At 34.1% G+C, this 19,051-nt stretch overlaps 1 protein-coding gene across 3 annotated transcripts in view; it reads right to left on the bottom strand.

Moving 5' to 3' along the window:
• The window catches only part of RAB28 (RAB28, member RAS oncogene family), a 163,765-nt gene that overhangs the window by 98,370 nt on the left and 46,344 nt on the right, over positions 1–19,051 (bottom strand). The gene's annotated exons all lie outside the window — the stretch shown is intronic.

Raw genomic sequence — 19,051 nt, 5'->3', positions numbered from 1 at the left:
ACTACGTAAAAGGCTTTATTTAAAATTAGATTGAAGGCTTCTAGTTTGTAAGCTCAGGACATCCTTCTCTAGGAGATTTTTGATCTAGTGGGGGATTCCTGAGTCCCGTTTATATTGCTTAACTTGGATAATATGCAGCTTTTTTATTTTCTGGCCACAAGTTGCTGTTCCTTAAACATCACTGAGACCTTATTTACAAGAAGAGGCCAAAAAATGTCCAGATACCACAGGCATCAATTTGAGAAGACTAAAATACTAAGCTATTAGCACTGACATTTATACATCTAGTTTATCATAATATTGAAGTTAAAATACTTTCCTAATTCAACAAGAGTAGAACAAATCATGTCACTAGGAAAATTCCCCAATGAAATCCCTTTCCAATAAAAAAAAGTCTGTAATTCAACGAGTGGGTGCATTTGTCTTTTCTAATGAAATAGTCCATCATTGTTGTGTCTTTTCCTTCTTTTTTTTTCTTCTCTCCCTCTCCCCCACCCACACCCCACAACTTCTCACTACCACATAAGTTTATCTATACAGCAATGGGAGATTTACTATCCAAGCAAAAGTTTTTTCCTAGCAAAGGTAACTATGAGAGACTAATACTATCACTGATCAACTGAAAAAAATTATTCAATAAACATTTACTGAGTACTTGTTATGTACCAAGCACTGTGGTAAGCTGTGAGAAGCCAAAGATGAAAAAGTTCAATCCAGGTCCTAAAAAAGTCACCACCAGTACTATGAACATAAAAAGATGGTTAAGAATCATAAAAGTTATTTTAAGTAACTGAGATTCTGACAAATGAGACAGAAGATACAAAAAAGGCCCTCACAGAAGGCCTTGACTACAAAGGCTTCCCCTACTGTGTTAGAATTCAGCAGGCAGCACTTAAGAGGACTCAAGTTGCTAGAGGACTTCATTCTAAATAATTCAGAAATGTAAATTTTGAAGATGAAGGTACAGTGAGATACTAGTGAATTCTTTCTTTTCTTCTATTCTTAAGAGTGTCCTTAAAATTACTGTCCAGTATTCATCTAATGGACATGAGATAACAGTCTTACTGCTGTGATTGAGTTTCCCTTATGTCCTTCAGTGAACCACATCGCTATGCTAGCTCTTGTATTTTATCTTGAAAATGGAATTAAAATCTCCTAATAGCAGTAATACATGATCATTTCCCAAATACTCAGAAAAACAATTATGAAAATGATACAAAAAATGCCACTAACTAGAGACAACTACTGTTAACATTTTGGTGCTTATCCTTCCAATTATCTAGCAACTGAAGGGACAAAGGCATTAACATTGTAACATGCAATTTCTTTCAGCTCAATCATACTACAGCTTGCTTAAACATGTGTCTAACCATTTCAGTGGATAAACACTTTGTCAATCATTCATTCATTTGTTCAACAAATCTGAGTGCCTACTATAGCCAGGCAGTGTCCTAGGTGCTACAGGTATAACAATGAGCTTACATTTTAATGAAGAGAAAGAGACCAACAAGTAAAGTATATAGTATGGCAAACGCTGATACATCTAATGCGGAAAACAAGGGGGTACATGAGAGGAAGTGCTATTTAAATAGACAGGTCAAAGACCTTATGAAGACTAAGGAGCAAGGAAACCTGGGGAAGAGCCTTCCAAGCAGAGGAAACTACAGTGAAAGGCCCTAAAGGAAGAATACATTTAGCAGATTCAGAGAAAAGCCAGGAGGCCAGGGTGGCTGAAAAGACTCAGAGAGGGAAACAGCAGGAAATGAGGCTTAAAAAGCCAGGAACCATATTACGCAGGGTGGGTAGGTCTCTGTAAGAAACGTGAGAAGAAACATGGGTGGTTGTGAGGAAAAAAAAGATGCAATCTGATCTACATTTTAAAAGGTTTTTTTGGACTGCTTTGTTGAGAATAAACTACAGTCAAACGTAAAGCAGAGAAGCCACTGAGGAGGTTATAGTAAAAATGTAGGAAAGAGAAGATGGTAGTTTGGACAAGAGTGAGAGCAACAGAGATGATAAAAAGTGGGGCTGAGTCTCAATATGATTTTTGGAATAAAAAGTGAATAAGAAATGCTCATAGATATGACATGGGATGTAAAAGATATGGAGAAGTCACTTGAAGATAGTTAACCTGAATATTAAATGAGACAGTGTTTTGTAGGTTTTGTTCCACTCATATTCAGCTGCATGAATGGAGGTGCTGAGTAGATAAACATTTGCATTTAAGTAGAGCTTTGGTTTTCCCAACCACGTACAATTACTAAAAAGAAAGGCAGGTAACTGAAGACAATAAATGCAAGGGAGTGATTATGTTGACGAAGCATGGAATCTAAGCTGGGTAAGGAGGGGGTTCAGGAAAATGAAAAATTGCTAAGATCAACTGATGTTAAGGTCTTGTGTGGTTTAAAAATTATTGGAGTTGGGTTACCAAAGGAAGTGAGCTAGAAGGACAAGAGATAATAGACTGTGGTGGATGAAACTGATATTGATGTCATGGAGAGGGTACAGAAACTTATAATGACTAGGTCTTCAGAATAACTATGGTAAGTGTAGATGGGGGAGTCAAGATTGTTGAAGATGAGAAATTCAAGAAACTGAGAGACCAAAGTATTAGAAGGATAATCTGTATGGATACTGAGATTACCAAGAATCATGAAAGCAACAGTGATGGCGTGACTGTGACCCAACAGCCAAAATCTTCAAGAAACTCAAGGCAGTGATTAAAGGGTTGGTTGAAAACTCCAACAAATATAAGTAGCAGCAGGTATAATCATGCAGCTTGATATTCAAATCTAAGGATTTTTAGGAAAGATGAAGGAGAATAATCTGGAAAGAGCAATACGTAACAAGAAGGTCATCTACCTCACCTCCAGTACTAGTGATAAGGAGGGACCTCAACATCTGAAACAGCTTCAGGAGAAGGCAGTACTGTCCTTATGGGAGAGCCAAGTGAAAGAAGTAGTGTAAAAACTTTTGTTCAAGGAAGATGTTGAGAATATAAGAATTTTATTGATGTCTTATTTGTAAATTCATGAAGGCCCAATGGAAAGATCTCAGAAGTTACAGAAGGACAAAACTGGGGTCTGAAAAGCAGATGACAGAGCCATATAGGATAAGAGTGCAGGAGATAAATCAACAATATCCATGGCAAAGGCTTTTCCAGGCAGCTGAAATAAATGAGGAGTAAAAAAGCATGAAGATGAAAAAAATTCTAAGACTGCATTAGACAGACAAGAAATCCAAATTTTATACTGTCAAAACAAACTGTTCAAAAAAAAAAAAAAATCACTTGGCTTACTCAGCTTGACCTGGACACTGAAATGGAAAGAAAGAAAAAAAGTTATCAAGATACCAAGTCTGGGGGGTGGGGTATAAGCTCAGTGGTAGAGTGTGTGCTTATTAGCATGCAGAGGTCCTAAATTCAATCCCCTGCACCTCCATTAAAAAAACAAATAAATCTAATTACCCCCCTAAAAAAAGATTAAAAAAAAAAAGACTAAAAACAAACAAATAAAAAAAGATCTAAGTGTATCTGCCATGTTCTTAAAATCACATGGTACATGAAATAGAAGTCTAAGAGAATCCAATTAATTTTGGCTAACAAGAATAATTTTGATATAACTTGTAAAGTTGTTTGAAAGAGTAATATGTATAATTTTAGTTTAATATATTTTAAAAATACAAATTACAGTATTTCATATTTTATAATTTAGGTTTACAGCAAGAAAGAGATACTAACAAAAGCACATTTCAGGGCTTCCTGGAATAATAACAATCCAGTAAGAAGTAAAGTTTTCTCAGAAATATGACTAATAATTACATTTTCCAGAATATTATGCCATCTTAAAGGCCTTTTTATAATGTTTCACATAAACCTGTGAAAACATTATTCAATCTCAGTGTGCAAAGAGATGCAACTGAAAAAAAAAATGGAGCACTGAGGTTTCCTTTCAAAATATAAAAAAAAAAGAGAGAGAATACCCAGTGCTGATGAGAGCTGGTACTACTGGCTTTCTGAAAAGCAATTCAGAAAATGTGTGTTGAGCCTTTCAAACATTTCTGCTTTACGACCACATAACACAATTTGAGAGAGTTTATCTTGAGGAACATATTAGGGATGTATAATAAGAATTATATCTTCACCACAGAATTATTGTTATATAAAAAAATCATGGAAGCAATATAAATGTCCCCAAACAGAAATACAGTTAAATTATAATACAACCACATAACACAATACTCTCTGACCATTCAAAATCATGAACTCGAAGACTATTAAGTGAGATCTTGGCAATGATTTTTCAGATTTGACACTGAAAGCAAAGGAAACTAAATCAAAAATGAACAGTGGGACCACATCAAATTAAAAAGCTTTCAAAAGGAAACTATCAACAAAATGCAAAGGCGACCTACAGAAGAAAATTTTTGCAAATCATATATCTGAAAAGGAATTAACATCAAAAAACTCAATAATTGTATGAAAATAATTGTATGAAACAAACAATCCAATTAAAAACATGGGCAAAGGAAATGAATAGACTTCTTTTTTTGAAAGAAGACATAAATGGCCTACAGGTACATGCAAAGATGCTCACACCACTAATCATCAGGGAAACACAAATGAAAACCACAACGAGCTATCATCTCACACCTGTTAGAATGACTATCATGAAAAAGACAAGAGATTCCAAATGTCAGTAAGGATGTGGGGAAAAGGGAACTCTTTTGCACTGCAGGTGGGAATGTTAATTGGTACAGTCACTATGGAAAACAGTATGAAGGTTCTTCAAAAACTTAAAAACAAAACTACCATGTGATCTAGCACTCTCACTTCTGGGTATATAACCAAAGGAAATAAAAACAGAATCTCAGTGAGATATCTGCACTCTCACATTTACTGCATCATTATTCATAATAGCCAAGACATGGAAACAACGTTGATGTCCATCAACAGATATGGATACAAAAGATGTGATACATACATGTATATACAATGGAGTATTATTCAGCCATGAGAAAGAAGGAAATCCTTCCATTTGCAACAGCGTGCCTGAAACCTGAGGGCATTATGCTAAGTAGAAATAAGTCAGATAGAGAAAGACAAGTGCTGTATGATATCACTTATATACAGAATCTTAAAAAGCCAAATTCACAGAAACAGAGTAGAATGGTGATTATCAGGGGCTGAGGATTAGGGGAAGTGTGGAGATGTTAGTCACAGGGTATAAATTTCCAATTATAAGGCAAATATGTTCTGGGATTCTAATGTACACATTGTGATTATAGTTAACAATACTATACTACATATTTGAAAGCTGCTAAGAGAGTGAATCTTCAATGTTCTCACCACAAAAATGTTAATTATGTGAGGTGATGATGGTAGTAATCACTGTGCAATATATAAGTGTATCAAACACACTGTACACCTTAAACTTATACCATGTTATATGTCAGTTATGTATCAGTAAAGCTGGGAAAAAAGACTATCAAGTGAAATACACAACAGTACAGGATATTAAATAGTACAAAATTGCACACAATAAAACTCCTTTGTAAGCATAATATATATGTATAAATGTGCATAAATAAATGGCAAGAAAAATACACTTGTGATTTAAAATAAAATTTTTTAAATTAAAATTGAGAAAAATAACATTTTTAAATAACAGCTTTTGTTTTGAACTATCCTTTCAAGGATGTTTGTGTGGCAATCAACCTACACAGAGAAAGTGTCTCCCCCAGGGATAAGGTGTAAGTTTGTTCGTCGTCTAGTATAATAAAATAGCACCTCCCTCCAGAGCAAAGTCCAGAGGCTTACCTGGAGCCCATTATAAAGGATTTAGGTTTCCTAAGCCCAGTACTCCTCAGCTGTGATAGAAACCACTGCATACAGATCACCTGTGTAGGTCCCCTCACACTGTCCTAGGAACCGACACAATCATGGAGCTCATCCTGCTTGCTATGCTAGGAGTAATAAATTCCTTTATTTCCGATTCCAGGAGCCTCATGCCTTCTGCCTGCATCCATGTGGTAGCAGGCTAACTTGTTAGCTTGTAAGTAGGGTAAAATCTAAGATCCTTCACTACTTTCAACAAAAAGAAGAGTTAAACAGATAAATAAAGAAAAGATGAGCCAACCAGATAGCTGTTCATCAACCTACACTACATTTCCCAGCTTGGAGTGCAGTTAGGTGTGGCCGTGAGGCTAACTTCTGATCAATGTAATGAAGAAATGATATGCATCACTGTTAGGCTTGACCCATAAAAGCCTTCCATGTGTGGTAGTCCTTACTCTCCTTTTTCATGGTAATCCATGAAGCCATCTGTTGAAGATGGCAGTTCCAGAAAATGGAAGGATTTGGGGTTCTTGAAGGGAGATGCACCAGCACTGATAAGCATTACCTGGTTTTGGTCTTTAAGTAAATAAGAAATTTCTATTGTGCAAAGATATTGAAACTAGAGACTGTCTGCTTATGGCATCCAGCATTACCTTAACTAATATATATACCTTAATGTAAAATAACATAGATTTACATCACTCTTGTTAACAATAAACCTCTCCTTGAGTAGATATTGGGTATTGAGTTATTAACTAATGATAACTTGAAGTCATAACTGGCAAGATAATAGAAATCTAAATGTTACAATTGTCTCTGAGATTCTGCATATGTAGTATTCAATTATGTAGTCAAACAGTACATTAAACTTAATTATAAATTGAGAGTAGTCATTTGCATTTTTAGTAACTAGGGAAATATAAAAACAAATAAAACACAAACCATTGGAGAAATGTTCTTTCTTCTGCCATTAAATGGCTCAGTTAGGAAAACAGTATGGAGATTCCTCAAAAGACTAGGAATAGACTTACCATATGACCCAGGAATCCCACTCCTGGGCATATATCCAAAAGGAACCCTACTTCAGGAGGACATTGCACCCCAATGTTCATAGCAGCACTATTTACAATAGCCAAGACATGGAAACAAGCCTAAATGTCCATCAACAGGTGACTGGATAAAGAAGATGTGGTATATTCATACAATGGAATACTACTCAGCCATAAAAACTGACAACATAACGCCATTTGCAGCAACATGGATGCTCCTGAAGAATGTCATTCTAAGTGAAGTAAGCCAGAAAGAGAAAGAAAAATACCATATGAGATCGCTCATATGTGGAATCTAAAAAACAAAGACAAAAACAAAAAAAAAGCATAAATACAAAACAGAAATAGACTCATACACATAGAATACAGACTTGCGGTTGCCAAGGGGGCGGAGGGTGGGAAGGGATAGATGGGGTTTCAAAATTGTAGAATAGATAAACAAGATTATACTGTAGAGCACAGGGGAATATACATAAGATCTTATGGTAGCTCACAGAGAAAAAAATGTGACAATGAGTGTGTATATGTTCATGTATAGCTGAAGAATTGTGCTGAACACTGGAATTTGACACATTGTAAAATGATTATAAATCAATAAAAAATGTTAAAAAAAATGGCTCAGTTAATACACAGTAAGTAGTATGGAAACAAAAACGCATTCTCCTTTGTTAATACACTTAGTGGGAAGATATAAAGAAAAGTGCCTGAACAATTACCAAGTCATGACTAATCTTTTTTCAGCCATATCCCCACTCTTAGATTATCTTAAAGCAAATCAAAACATATTACATATCATCTCATCCATAAATATTTTAGTATGCTATATTCTTAAAATATCTTATTTTGGTTTTATTGAGGTACAGAGTTTTGATTTAGAAGCAACAAATGAGAATTCTGAATCTACAGCTGTCACTTTCACCCTTCACTTGGCCCTGCTGATTCCAATGGAACAATAATTCCCTACATTGATGTGATGTGAACAAAATTCATTTACTTTGATGACTTTCAGGATAAAGCAGCCTGTATATTAGGATACAGAAACAGATTCTGATAAGTAACAGAAAATAAATGGTGTTTAATAAACAATACACAATTCTGATAAAAACCACATTATGTCAAATATCATCATAAAAAAACTATCATTTCAGCACATTTTTTCATATCCCAATAAATGGTCTTTGTTACTATTTCACTATCTAGAGTGGTAGATAATATACAAACACCAGTCTCATACAAGAAATAACTTTTCTGAACTTCTCAATTGTTTGCATTATAGTAAATGCAACAGAAACTACAGTTCTTCAGTAATTCACTGATTAATCTGGAAAGGAATTAGGACATGGTAGTAAAGAAGTCTCCAGAACCAAACTGCCTGGGTCTGATTCCTTGTTCTGCTACTATCTGTGGAATCGTGAGCAATTTCTCTTTGTCTCAGTTTTCCCATCTACAAAAGGGGGCAACAATAGTACTTTCCTCATGTTACTATAATAGGTAAAATAACTAAACACATAAAGCACACATAACAATGACTGGTACATAGTATGTGACCGGCACAATAAGTATTAGCTAGTGTTATTGTGATTTGTCTATTCATTCATTTATTCGTGAACTATTTACCCAGCATCTTCTATGTGCTAACGGCTGGGAAGGCTGAGAGGAACACATATGGAAAGATACTACACAGTGAAATTCTAAGACCAAGAGAACAACAACGGTCATATAGTATATAAGACAACGTACAACAGGAGTAATAGAGAAAGGAAATTTCTAAAACTGCATAGGGGGACAGGAAAGATCTCACAGAGAAGATGATGCTTCAGCTAACTCCTGAAGGATAAGGAAAAATTAGTCAGACAACCTTGGGGGCAGAGAAGATGTACATTCCTTGCCAAAGGAATGTATGAAAAGCATCTGAAAGAACCTGGCTTCCAAGAGCTGGTGAAATCAGCAAGGCTGGCACATGAGAGTCTTGTATGGGATGCTAAGAAGTTCATATGCACATCGGTAACATCTATACTGCTATGCATTTCACCTATCTTACCTCACACAGTCCAGCCCACCTGAGCAAAAATATAACCACAAAAAGGAAGTTCTTGTGGGTGACATATATAAGAAAACCTTCAACTTCTCCCTGCTGGATTCAAAGCATTTCCATTAACTACACAGTGACAACTTTTATTTCTAAATTCAGAGACTATTCAAAAGAAAATTACAAATGATTAAAAATGTTGCATTCCTACAGATTTCAGGACTATGACTTCTTTTTCTGTTCAGTTATCTTGTAAACTAGTAAGTTCCTTTACAAATTATAAACAATTGCCATTATCTATATCGTAACTTTAAAAATAGAAGATGGCAAGTTTTACAGTCACACACATGCAGCTGGTTATTCTTTATCCCAAAAGTAATTAGTCATTACAACGCATGTTAATCAACCTAAAGATGACTCAGATTAACAGTGTAATTACAAAATTCACGGGCTATCCAAAAAAAACTTCAGGAACTTCTTTAAAAGAAGTAAAACAATACCTTTTAAACATTTATTAAACATACACACCTATTATGTGTCAAGTACTATGCTAAGCACAAGCAATAAATGAGAAAACAAAGCAGACACTGTTACTCTCACATTAATGAGGAAGAAAGACTGATAAACAAGTAAACACATAAACAAGTCAGTGTAACACTTATAATCAGAAATTGCAGGAGGGGAGAGGTGTTGCTGAGCAGATAAAGAGTAACAGAGTGACAGGAAGCAAGATAGCAATTATGACAATTTTATATGGTAGTTATGGAAGACCTCTTTGATCTGAGTCTGAAAGATGAGAATAAGCCAATCAAGCTAAAAGGAGGTTGGAGGAGAAAAATGTTTCAGTCACTGGAACAACCAGGACAAAATCTGGATGAGGAAAATGACTGAGTACAATTTAGGAAAGTAGAGACGCATAATGAGCAAGAGTGGGGACGTGCAGTCTAACGTGAGGCTATTACCCAAATACAGCGATGCAAAGCCAGTGGAGGGTTGTAAGCAATGGCACAACATGGTCTTTGCATCTGAGAAAATTACTCTGGCTACTATGAGGAGAAAGGAAACAGGCGGGCAAGACAGATGCAGAGAAACCACTTTAAGAGACTTCTGAAGCAACCTAAAGTCTGTTTCAAAACTTACAAAACTTTGTGGCCCCATAACAATCTTGACAAACAGGTAAAGCATTAATCTAATTTCACACACAGTGATTTAATCAAAGTCCCACTGCTAGCACCAGAATTAGAATCAAGCCATTTGGTGCCAGATTCAGTGTCTCACAAAGAAGGAACATCAGCTTTTGGAATGGTCATTTTAAAGTGTTTTATTTAGAGTTTTAATTAAAAGAATAAAGACATACAAACTTTAAAGGCTCATTATTATAAAAAAGTGAACTATTATGAATCTGATTATTGCTTATTAGTACTTTAAGTATTCATACAATAAATCATAAAACCGAGCCCATCAGCATCATAAAATAAGATACTCTTTGCCTAGCACTTGATTATATAAAGTTCTTTACAAAGTACTTGCAGCTGTACATACAAATTGTGAAATTACATAATGTTTAAAAATGATCCATCATGATTAGCCCACACATGACAAGTAAAATACCCTTAATAATTTATTAAATTTGATTTACATGTGCTTAAAATTATGTATATATTTTGACTTCTAAAATACACACACTAATGCTAATAAGCCAAGTATATGACAACTTCTCTTTTTAAGTCTTATTTGTTTATAAGTCCTATTTGTTTACTGGAATTCAGGCATCCATATTTAGGATCTCCATTGTATCTACTTATATAGGATTGCTAATATAACAAACAGAATAGTTTTCAACGATACAGCATCAAGAGTAGTAAGTAGTTTAAAAACTATAAATCAAATGTATAATAATCAGAGCTACTGATCAAACTAAATAATATAAACTTTGAAGTAAAATTTTTAAATTCTGAAAAACATTACAATAGTTTGTATATATTTTTTTATATTGGCCTCAAAGTTTACAATATTCTTATTTTCCTAAAACTTCATTTTTTAACATGCTGTAAGAACATATTCTACAATGAATATGACTTTTTTATTCAAACCAGAATGCATTACTTCATGTTTTTTAAAAAAGGGAAAGTATTGCACGATGCTAAATAATTATATTATTGTCTAATCCCTGTCAATGGAAAGAAATCACTAAAAGTATAAACTTTTTATGCATCTTAGTCCATATACAATGGCAGAAATAGATATTCTCTGTGACATTATTGTAAAATACGTCTCTGCCTAACTTAAAGAAGCAAAATACAAATACAGTACTCGTACGGATTTTCACAGTAATTTTTAGGTTATCAAGGAAACATCTAGAGTGTTGATCTGGTTATACTCAATTCAAACAAACTACTTGTCACATTAACTACCTCCAGGAAGTTACTCCAAACACAAAATAAACTGTTTATGCCCCTACTCAGATAGATAACATGACAGATTGTTATTAGTTGAAGACAGATGAAATACATTAATTTGATTGTGAGCATATGTTTAATTTTACCCCGCCATGTACACGCTCTAATGCTGTCTTTCTATGATGACACAGTAAATCACACTGTATTAGAAGAATTGCTAATGCAGGAAAATAAAACATTACCAGAACTTGACTTCGACTTTATAGATTCTTAAACCAAACTTCTTAAAAAACATAACTGCCTGAAAATCATGAGGTTCCACAAACATAAAGAAAAAGGTGTCATCAAAGAAACTACTTTAATTTCTAATATAAATCTAAAAAACCTCAATGCAGTTTAACATTTTCCCTATATACTAGTTCATCTATTTGTGAAATGCCATGTCCTTCCTTTTCCCATTTTCTACTGTTTTTAGTGCTTATCTTACCAATGTGTATACCGTTTTCTACAATAAGAACATTTGCTACCTTTATTCCAACATTTGTTTCCCTCAGGTTAGGATTTTCCTTTTAAGTACTTCATGATGCTTTAGAGACAATGAAATTAAGATTTTATGAAATAAAATACACTGAGAAAATAAGCTTATCATTTTTTAAGCTGCACTTATTTGGTTCTTTTGTTATATGCAGCTAAAAACAAAAACAAATAAAAAAGCACACAACACAACAGCCACATGCAAAGTATTTGTCGAATAAAGAAAAACATTTTTAGGCTCTTAAAAGAAATACAAAATATCAGCTGTGTCTAACATCATATATTTTTCTTCATTTTTACAGGGAATACTATACTGTACTGAAAATTAATGAACTAGAGTCTCACACCACGTTAAGAATGAGTATCACAAAGATGTTGAGCAAAAGAAGAAAGACAAAAAGGAATACACATAAAAAATAGCATTCATATCATAAAATTACAAAATTAAACATTACTCAGTGAAGCATACACAGATGATGAAACCAAAATAGAAGACCAAGGGAAAAAGATCAGGACAGAGGATAGTAGTTAACTTTGAAGGTAGAGAGAGGATTGTTTAAGTCACTGGCTGGCCTCTGGGGTGCTAGGCAGTACTGTTTATTGAGCCAAGAATAGCTATTCTTTAAATTATACATATATTTTATATACTCTTCTGTATGTATATCTCACTATATTAAAAATTACTAGGAAAATTACAGCAATATAAGAGTCTTCAAACTGAATTTTTCATATGATCATAAAGAAGGGTAACTGTTGCAAAAACACTTTTTCACAATCTTCCCTTGTTTACCTTAATTACCAAATCACACTCCTTTGACCTACGTATATATGTCATGAATCTTGTGGATTTTCTCTTGAATTATTTGTTACCTGACTCCACCAGATCTTTGTCTTTTTTTTTTAACATTTTTTACTGATTTATAATCATTTTACAATGTTGTGTCAAATTCCAGTGTTCAGCACAATTTTTCAGTCATACATGGACATATACACACTCATTGTCACATTTTTTTCTCTGTGAGCTACCATACATAACGTTTTGTGTATATTTCCCTGTGCTATACAGTATAATCTTGTTTATCTATTCTACAATTTTGAAACCCCATCTATCCCTTCCCACCCTCCGCCCCCTTGGCAACTGCAAGTCTGTATTCTCTGTCTATGAGTCTATTTCTGTCCTATATTTATGCTTTGTTTTTGTTTGTTTGTTTGTTTTTTAGATTCCACATATGAGCAATCTCATATGGTATTTTTCTTTCTCTTTCTGGCTTACTTCGCTTACAATGACATTCTTCAGGAGCATCCATGTTGCTGCAAATGGCGTTATGTTGTCAGTTTTTATGGCTGAGTAGTATTCCATTGTATAAATATACCACCTATTCTTTATCCAGTCACCTGTTGATGGACATTTAGGCTGTTTTCATGTTTTGGCTATTGTAAATAGTGCTGCTATGAACATTGGGGTGCAATGTCCTCCTGAAGTAGGGTTCCTTCTGGATACAAGCCCAGGAGTGGGATTCCTGGGTCATACAGTAAGTCTATTTCTAGTCTTTTGAGGAATCTCCACACTGTTTTCCATAGTGGCTGCACCAAACTGCATTCCCACAATTACTTTTTGCTTCTAGTAATTCTCCAACACTTTTACAGATTCTCTATATTGGTATAAGATTTGCCTAATCACTTTGAATTGTATTTCTTTTTTTGTATATATATATTTTATTGAAGTACAGTTTACAGTGTTGTGTCAATTGCATTTCTATTACATAGTCACATACATATCTGCAAACAGACCTATAAGCATTCTTAAGGGATAATGATGAATACTGTTAACTCTGTGGAGTCACAGAACAACATCAATAGCAGCCAGCAGCAAGACTGCAGGAAGGGGAGCATGTAGAAATTCATATTATTTCCACTTATTTAGTACCATTCACTGGATTCCCTAAATTCCCACTGGTGACGGATAATGGATAATTACTTATTTAACTTCAGGATAAAATGTTAATTATAGGTCTAAATGAAGACATAACACCATGGAGTAAATCTTTCTATATTTGTGTCTGTCTACAACTTTTATTGCTTACTGACTTTTCTTTTAAATTCATGTTTCAGGCAGTCTCCATAGGAACTCTTCCTAGAGATTTCATATTGACACAGGACTACACAGGTTTATCTGCAAAGTTGTACATGATAGATAGTATAATAAGGTCCAAGTTCAATTATGCCTTTTATACATAGAATTGTATGGGGAAAAAAAAGAGGTGTTTTTGTCTTCCTTAGACACTAGTATATCCTGAGATCTTGCAAGGAACAGAAACCATAGTAAGAATTGCTTCAATTAGCAATTGTATTATTGTTATTTAATTTTTTTTTATATTTCCCTCTATTTTCCAATTGCCATCAATTGGAAACCTTATATTAGACCCATTGGGAGATGGCAAATAATAAAACATAATTTAAAATAACAACAAAAAGCAAATAATAAAGACAAAACTGCCTAACAGCAATAGAATTCAGAGTAACAAGAATAGCTAACATTTATTTAGCACCACACCATTTTATAGGCACTTTACACATATTAAATCTTTTAACCCTCACAAGAACCATCATTGACAGATGAGAAAACTAAAGCATAGACAGGATAAGTGACTTACGTAAGGACCACATCTAGCGAGAGCTGGAGCCAGAACTCAAGCCCCAGGCAGTCCAGCTCCGGAGTCTGCATCTTAGCTCTCACACAGCTGTCTCCTCATTATGCAGTTTTTTGGGACTGTCTTTTTTTCACACAACATTGTTTCATTCATGTCTTCCCAAGTGGAATAGTTCATTCACTTTCATTGCCATATAACATACCTTTATATGAACAGACCACATTTCATACATCTTTTCTCCAACTGACACACTTGAATTGTTTACAGCTGTTAGCTATTACCCTCAATGAAGCACCATGACGTCCTTAGTACACGCCCTGTCACCTGATACATATGAGTAGCAGTCTAAGACATTCAGCAGAGGAAAACTGTTGAATCATAGGGTCTATGAATGTTCAATTTTACAGAACAGTGTCAAATTATTTTCAAAGTGGTTGTACCAATTTATAATCCATCCAGCAGTGAAGATGAACTATTGTAGATTCACACTGTGTCTTACCACTTCTTAGGTTTCTTGATTTGTATCTCACTACTTGTCTGTGGTCTTATTTCACATTTCCTTGACCCGTGATGAGACTGCACTTATTCTCATACATCTCTGGGCTATCTGTTCCTCTTTTGTGAAATTCCTATTCATGTTTTATGTCCTTTTTTCTACTGAGTTGTCTTTCTTGTAGATTTGTGAAAGTATACTAATCTTTTGTCAGTTATTTGTGTTACACATACCTTCTCCCAGTTTGTGGTTTATCTCTTTGAATTATTTAATACATCACTTGATAGAAACAAAAGTGTTTATCTTAAGTGGTTGATATATTCAACACTGAAATTTAGCCATTACTTCTTGTTTAAGAAATCCTTCCACATCCCAAGGTAGGAAAGTCATTTTTCATTTTTTTCTTCTAAAAAAGTTGTACCATTAACATTTCAGCCTTTAATCCATTTGGAACTAATTTCTGTCTGTGGCAGTAATACAGGCACTATTTTCTTCTTCTCTGTAAATACAAGCAACTATTCCAGGGCTACTTAATAAACATTCTCTTCTTTCTTGAAGATCTTCAACAGGACTTTCACTATAGCATCAAAGTTCCCTTATGTGAGGGTTTGTTTCCAGCATCTCTGTTCTGTTTCCTTGAGTAAATTCCACATTGTCTTTATTACAAGCTATTTATATAGAGATCTGATCACTGGCCTGGCAAATGCTCCTCACATGGTACATTAGGAACATACTGACTATCCTTCGCCCTTTATCCATCCACATATGTATTAGACTCAGTCTGCTTAAATACCACACACAAACAGCACTGGGCTTTGATTGAAATTATGCTGAATTGATAAATCAATTTAAGATGAACAGCCATCTTTATAATACTGAGTTGCTGTATCCCTGAACATGGGAGTTGTCTTCTTTCATTTGGGTCTTATATTAAAATTATATAATTTTCTCACACAGGGATTTTCAGTGTAGCTATTCATATTGTGTGAGAATCTGAGTAGTTTTATTTCTTCCTTTTTAATATGTATGTTTTATATATCTTTTTTCTTACTTTTTTACAATAGCTAGGACTTCAAGAATGATGTTGAATACAGGAGTGCTGAGAGTGAACATCCTTGCCTTGTATCTGATCTTAGGAGGAAAGAATTCACTAATTCACTATCAAGTATGATGTTAACTGTAGGTTTTTCATAGATGCCATTTATCAGGTTGAAGAAGTTACTTCTTATTCCTAGTTTGCTCAGGGGATTTTTTTTTAATACCATGAATGAATGTTAAACTTTATCAAATGTTTTCATGTATTTATTGAGACCATCACATAGTTTTTCTCCTTCAGCCTACTTATACAGTAAATTATATTAATTGATTTTGAAAACTGAACCAGCCTTGTATTTCTAGGATAAACCCCAGTTGATCATGATGTAGCATCCTTTTCATATATTACTAAATTCAAGTTGTTAATATTTCATTAAGGATTTTCTGTGTCTACCTTCATGAGGGATGTTAGTCTGTAGTTTTCTTTCCTTCCACTGTCTTTTTCTGGGTTTAGTATCAGATGAACGCTGCTGTTATAAAATGAGTTGAGAAGTGCTCCTTCCTCTTTCATGTTCTGGGAGGATATATACACAACTGATGTTATTCCTTCCATGTATGTTTGGTAGAATTCACCAGGAAAATCATCTGGGTCTGTAGCTGTCTTTGTGGGAACATTTAAAATGATAGATTCAGTTTTTTCCTCCATAAATACAGCAGTATTCAGGTTATCTATTTCTTCTCGAGTAAACTCTGGTAGTTTTCATCTTTAAAAGAATTTGTTCATTTAATCAGTTTAAATTTATGGAAGTAAAACTTTTCATTATATTCCCTATTCTCTTTTCAATACCCACAGGATTTGTGGTAAATTCCCCTCTTTTATTCCTGATACTGTAATTTGTATCTTCTTTTTTCAGAGCCAGTTTGTCTAGAAGTTTATCAATTTTATTTATCTTTTCAAAGTAGCTTTTGATTAACTGATTTCTCTACTGCTTTTTCTTTCTACTTTTCACTTTACTTTTCTCTTTCTCCTGCTTGCTTTAGGTTTAATTTGCCTTTCATCTTCTATTTTCTCGAGGTGAAAGCTCATTTAGGTCACTGATTTTGAGAAATTTTTCTGTTTTAAACATAAGCATTTAATAATGCTAAACATTTCTCTCTAAACACTATTTAGCTGTTTCTCACAAATTTTGATATGTAGCATTTTCATTTTTGTTCAATTCAAAATATCTAATTTTTGTGACTTCCTCATTGATCCACAGGTTATTTAGAAATGAGCTGTTTAGTTTCCAACTAATTGGGGATATTACAAATATCTTTATGTTATTGATTTCTAGTTTAATTCCATTATCGTCAGAGAACATATCCAATTCTTTTAACTTTGTTAAGGCTTTTTTTTATAGGCCAGAATATGGTCTCTCTTGTTCCATGTGCACCTGAAAGCAATGAATATTCTGCCATCGTCAGATTAAATGTACTGTAAATGTCAATCAGGTCCAGTTGGTTGATGTCTCTATATCCTTATTAATTAGTTTCTACATGTCCTATCAGTATTGAGAGGAGTCTTTCAGTCTCAACTGCAATGGTAAATTTGTCTATTTCTCTTCTCTGTTCTATTGGTTTCTTCTCTGAGCAGTTTGAAGTTCTGCTGGTGGGTTTATATACATTTAGGATTGTGATGCCTTTTTTGTGAATTGACCCTTTGATCATTATTTAATGTCTTTCTTTATCCCTGATAAATTCTTGGTATCTGGTATAATACAGGTACTTCAACTTTCTTTTGATCAGAATGTGCAGAATGTATCTTTTTCCATTCTTTTACTTTTAACCTACCTGTATCTTCATATTTAAAGTGGGTTTCTAAAGAACCTGTGGTATATATATACAATGAAATGCTACTCAGCCATTAAAAAGGATGAAGTAATGCCATTTACAGTAACATGGACAGACCTAGAGATTATTATACTAAGTGAAAGTGCAGTAAGTCAGACAGAGGAATTTGATATCGCATATCAAATCTGAAAAAATGGCACAAATGAACTTACTTACAAAACAGAAACAGACTCATAGACATAGAAAACAAACTTACGATTACCAAAGGAGAAAGGGCAAGGGAGGCATAAATTGGGAATCCGGGATTAGCAGATAGAAGCTGCTATATACAGAATAAATAACAAGGTCCTAATATGAAAAATAATTTATATATATGAACTGAATCGCTATGCTGTACACCAGAAAGTAACACATTGTAAATCGACTAAATTAAAAATTAAATTAAAAATAATAAAAATTTAGAAATTAAAAAAATAAAGTGGGTTTCTTATAGGCAGCATAGAGTTGAGTTTTGCTTTTCTATCCATTCTATCTCTGCATTTTAATTGGTGTATTTAAACCAGGTGTTGGCAAAACGTTCTCTGTAAAGGGCCCGAGAGTAAATATTTCAGGCTTTGCAGGTCATATGTTCTTCACAGCAGCTACTCAGCTCTGCCGCTGTAGTGAAAAAGCAGCTACAGACAAGATGCAAACAGATGAGTGTGGCTCTGTTCCAATAAAACTATTTATGGACACTAAAATTTGATTTTCATATAATTTTCAGGTGTCAGGAAATATTATCCTTCTTTTGATTTTCTTCTAACCATTTAAAAATGTAAAAACCATTCTTAGGCAGTTGGCCATACAAAAAAAGCAGCATGCTGTAGTATGTTGACCCTTGCTCTACACCACTGCTCAAATGATTCTTCTGTTTAAAATCCCTTAGCAGCTTTCTATAGCTCTTAGGAGAAAATCCAAACTCCTTAGAATATTGTCTCTGTTTCTCAACTCCTTCTGCCTTGTACCTTATGCTCCAGCTGCAACAAATATAAATTTCTCTTATATTTTAGACTATTTCCTAGCTTCTGAGGCGTTATTCATTTTTTTTTTTTTTTACTTCTTTCTGAACTGTTATTTCTTGTCCTTCTCTGTATGGCATATTTCTGCATATTAAGATTCTGTTTAAGTATTTACTTCTACTGTAAAGTCCTCCTGT

Source organism: Vicugna pacos, chromosome 2 (genome assembly GCF_048564905.1).
Source record: "Vicugna pacos chromosome 2, VicPac4, whole genome shotgun sequence".
In the NCBI taxonomy this organism is placed as follows: Eukaryota; Metazoa; Chordata; class Mammalia; order Artiodactyla; family Camelidae; genus Vicugna; species Vicugna pacos.
Note: the sequence above shows the minus strand (reverse complement) of the source record. Positions and strands in the feature narration are given on the sequence as shown.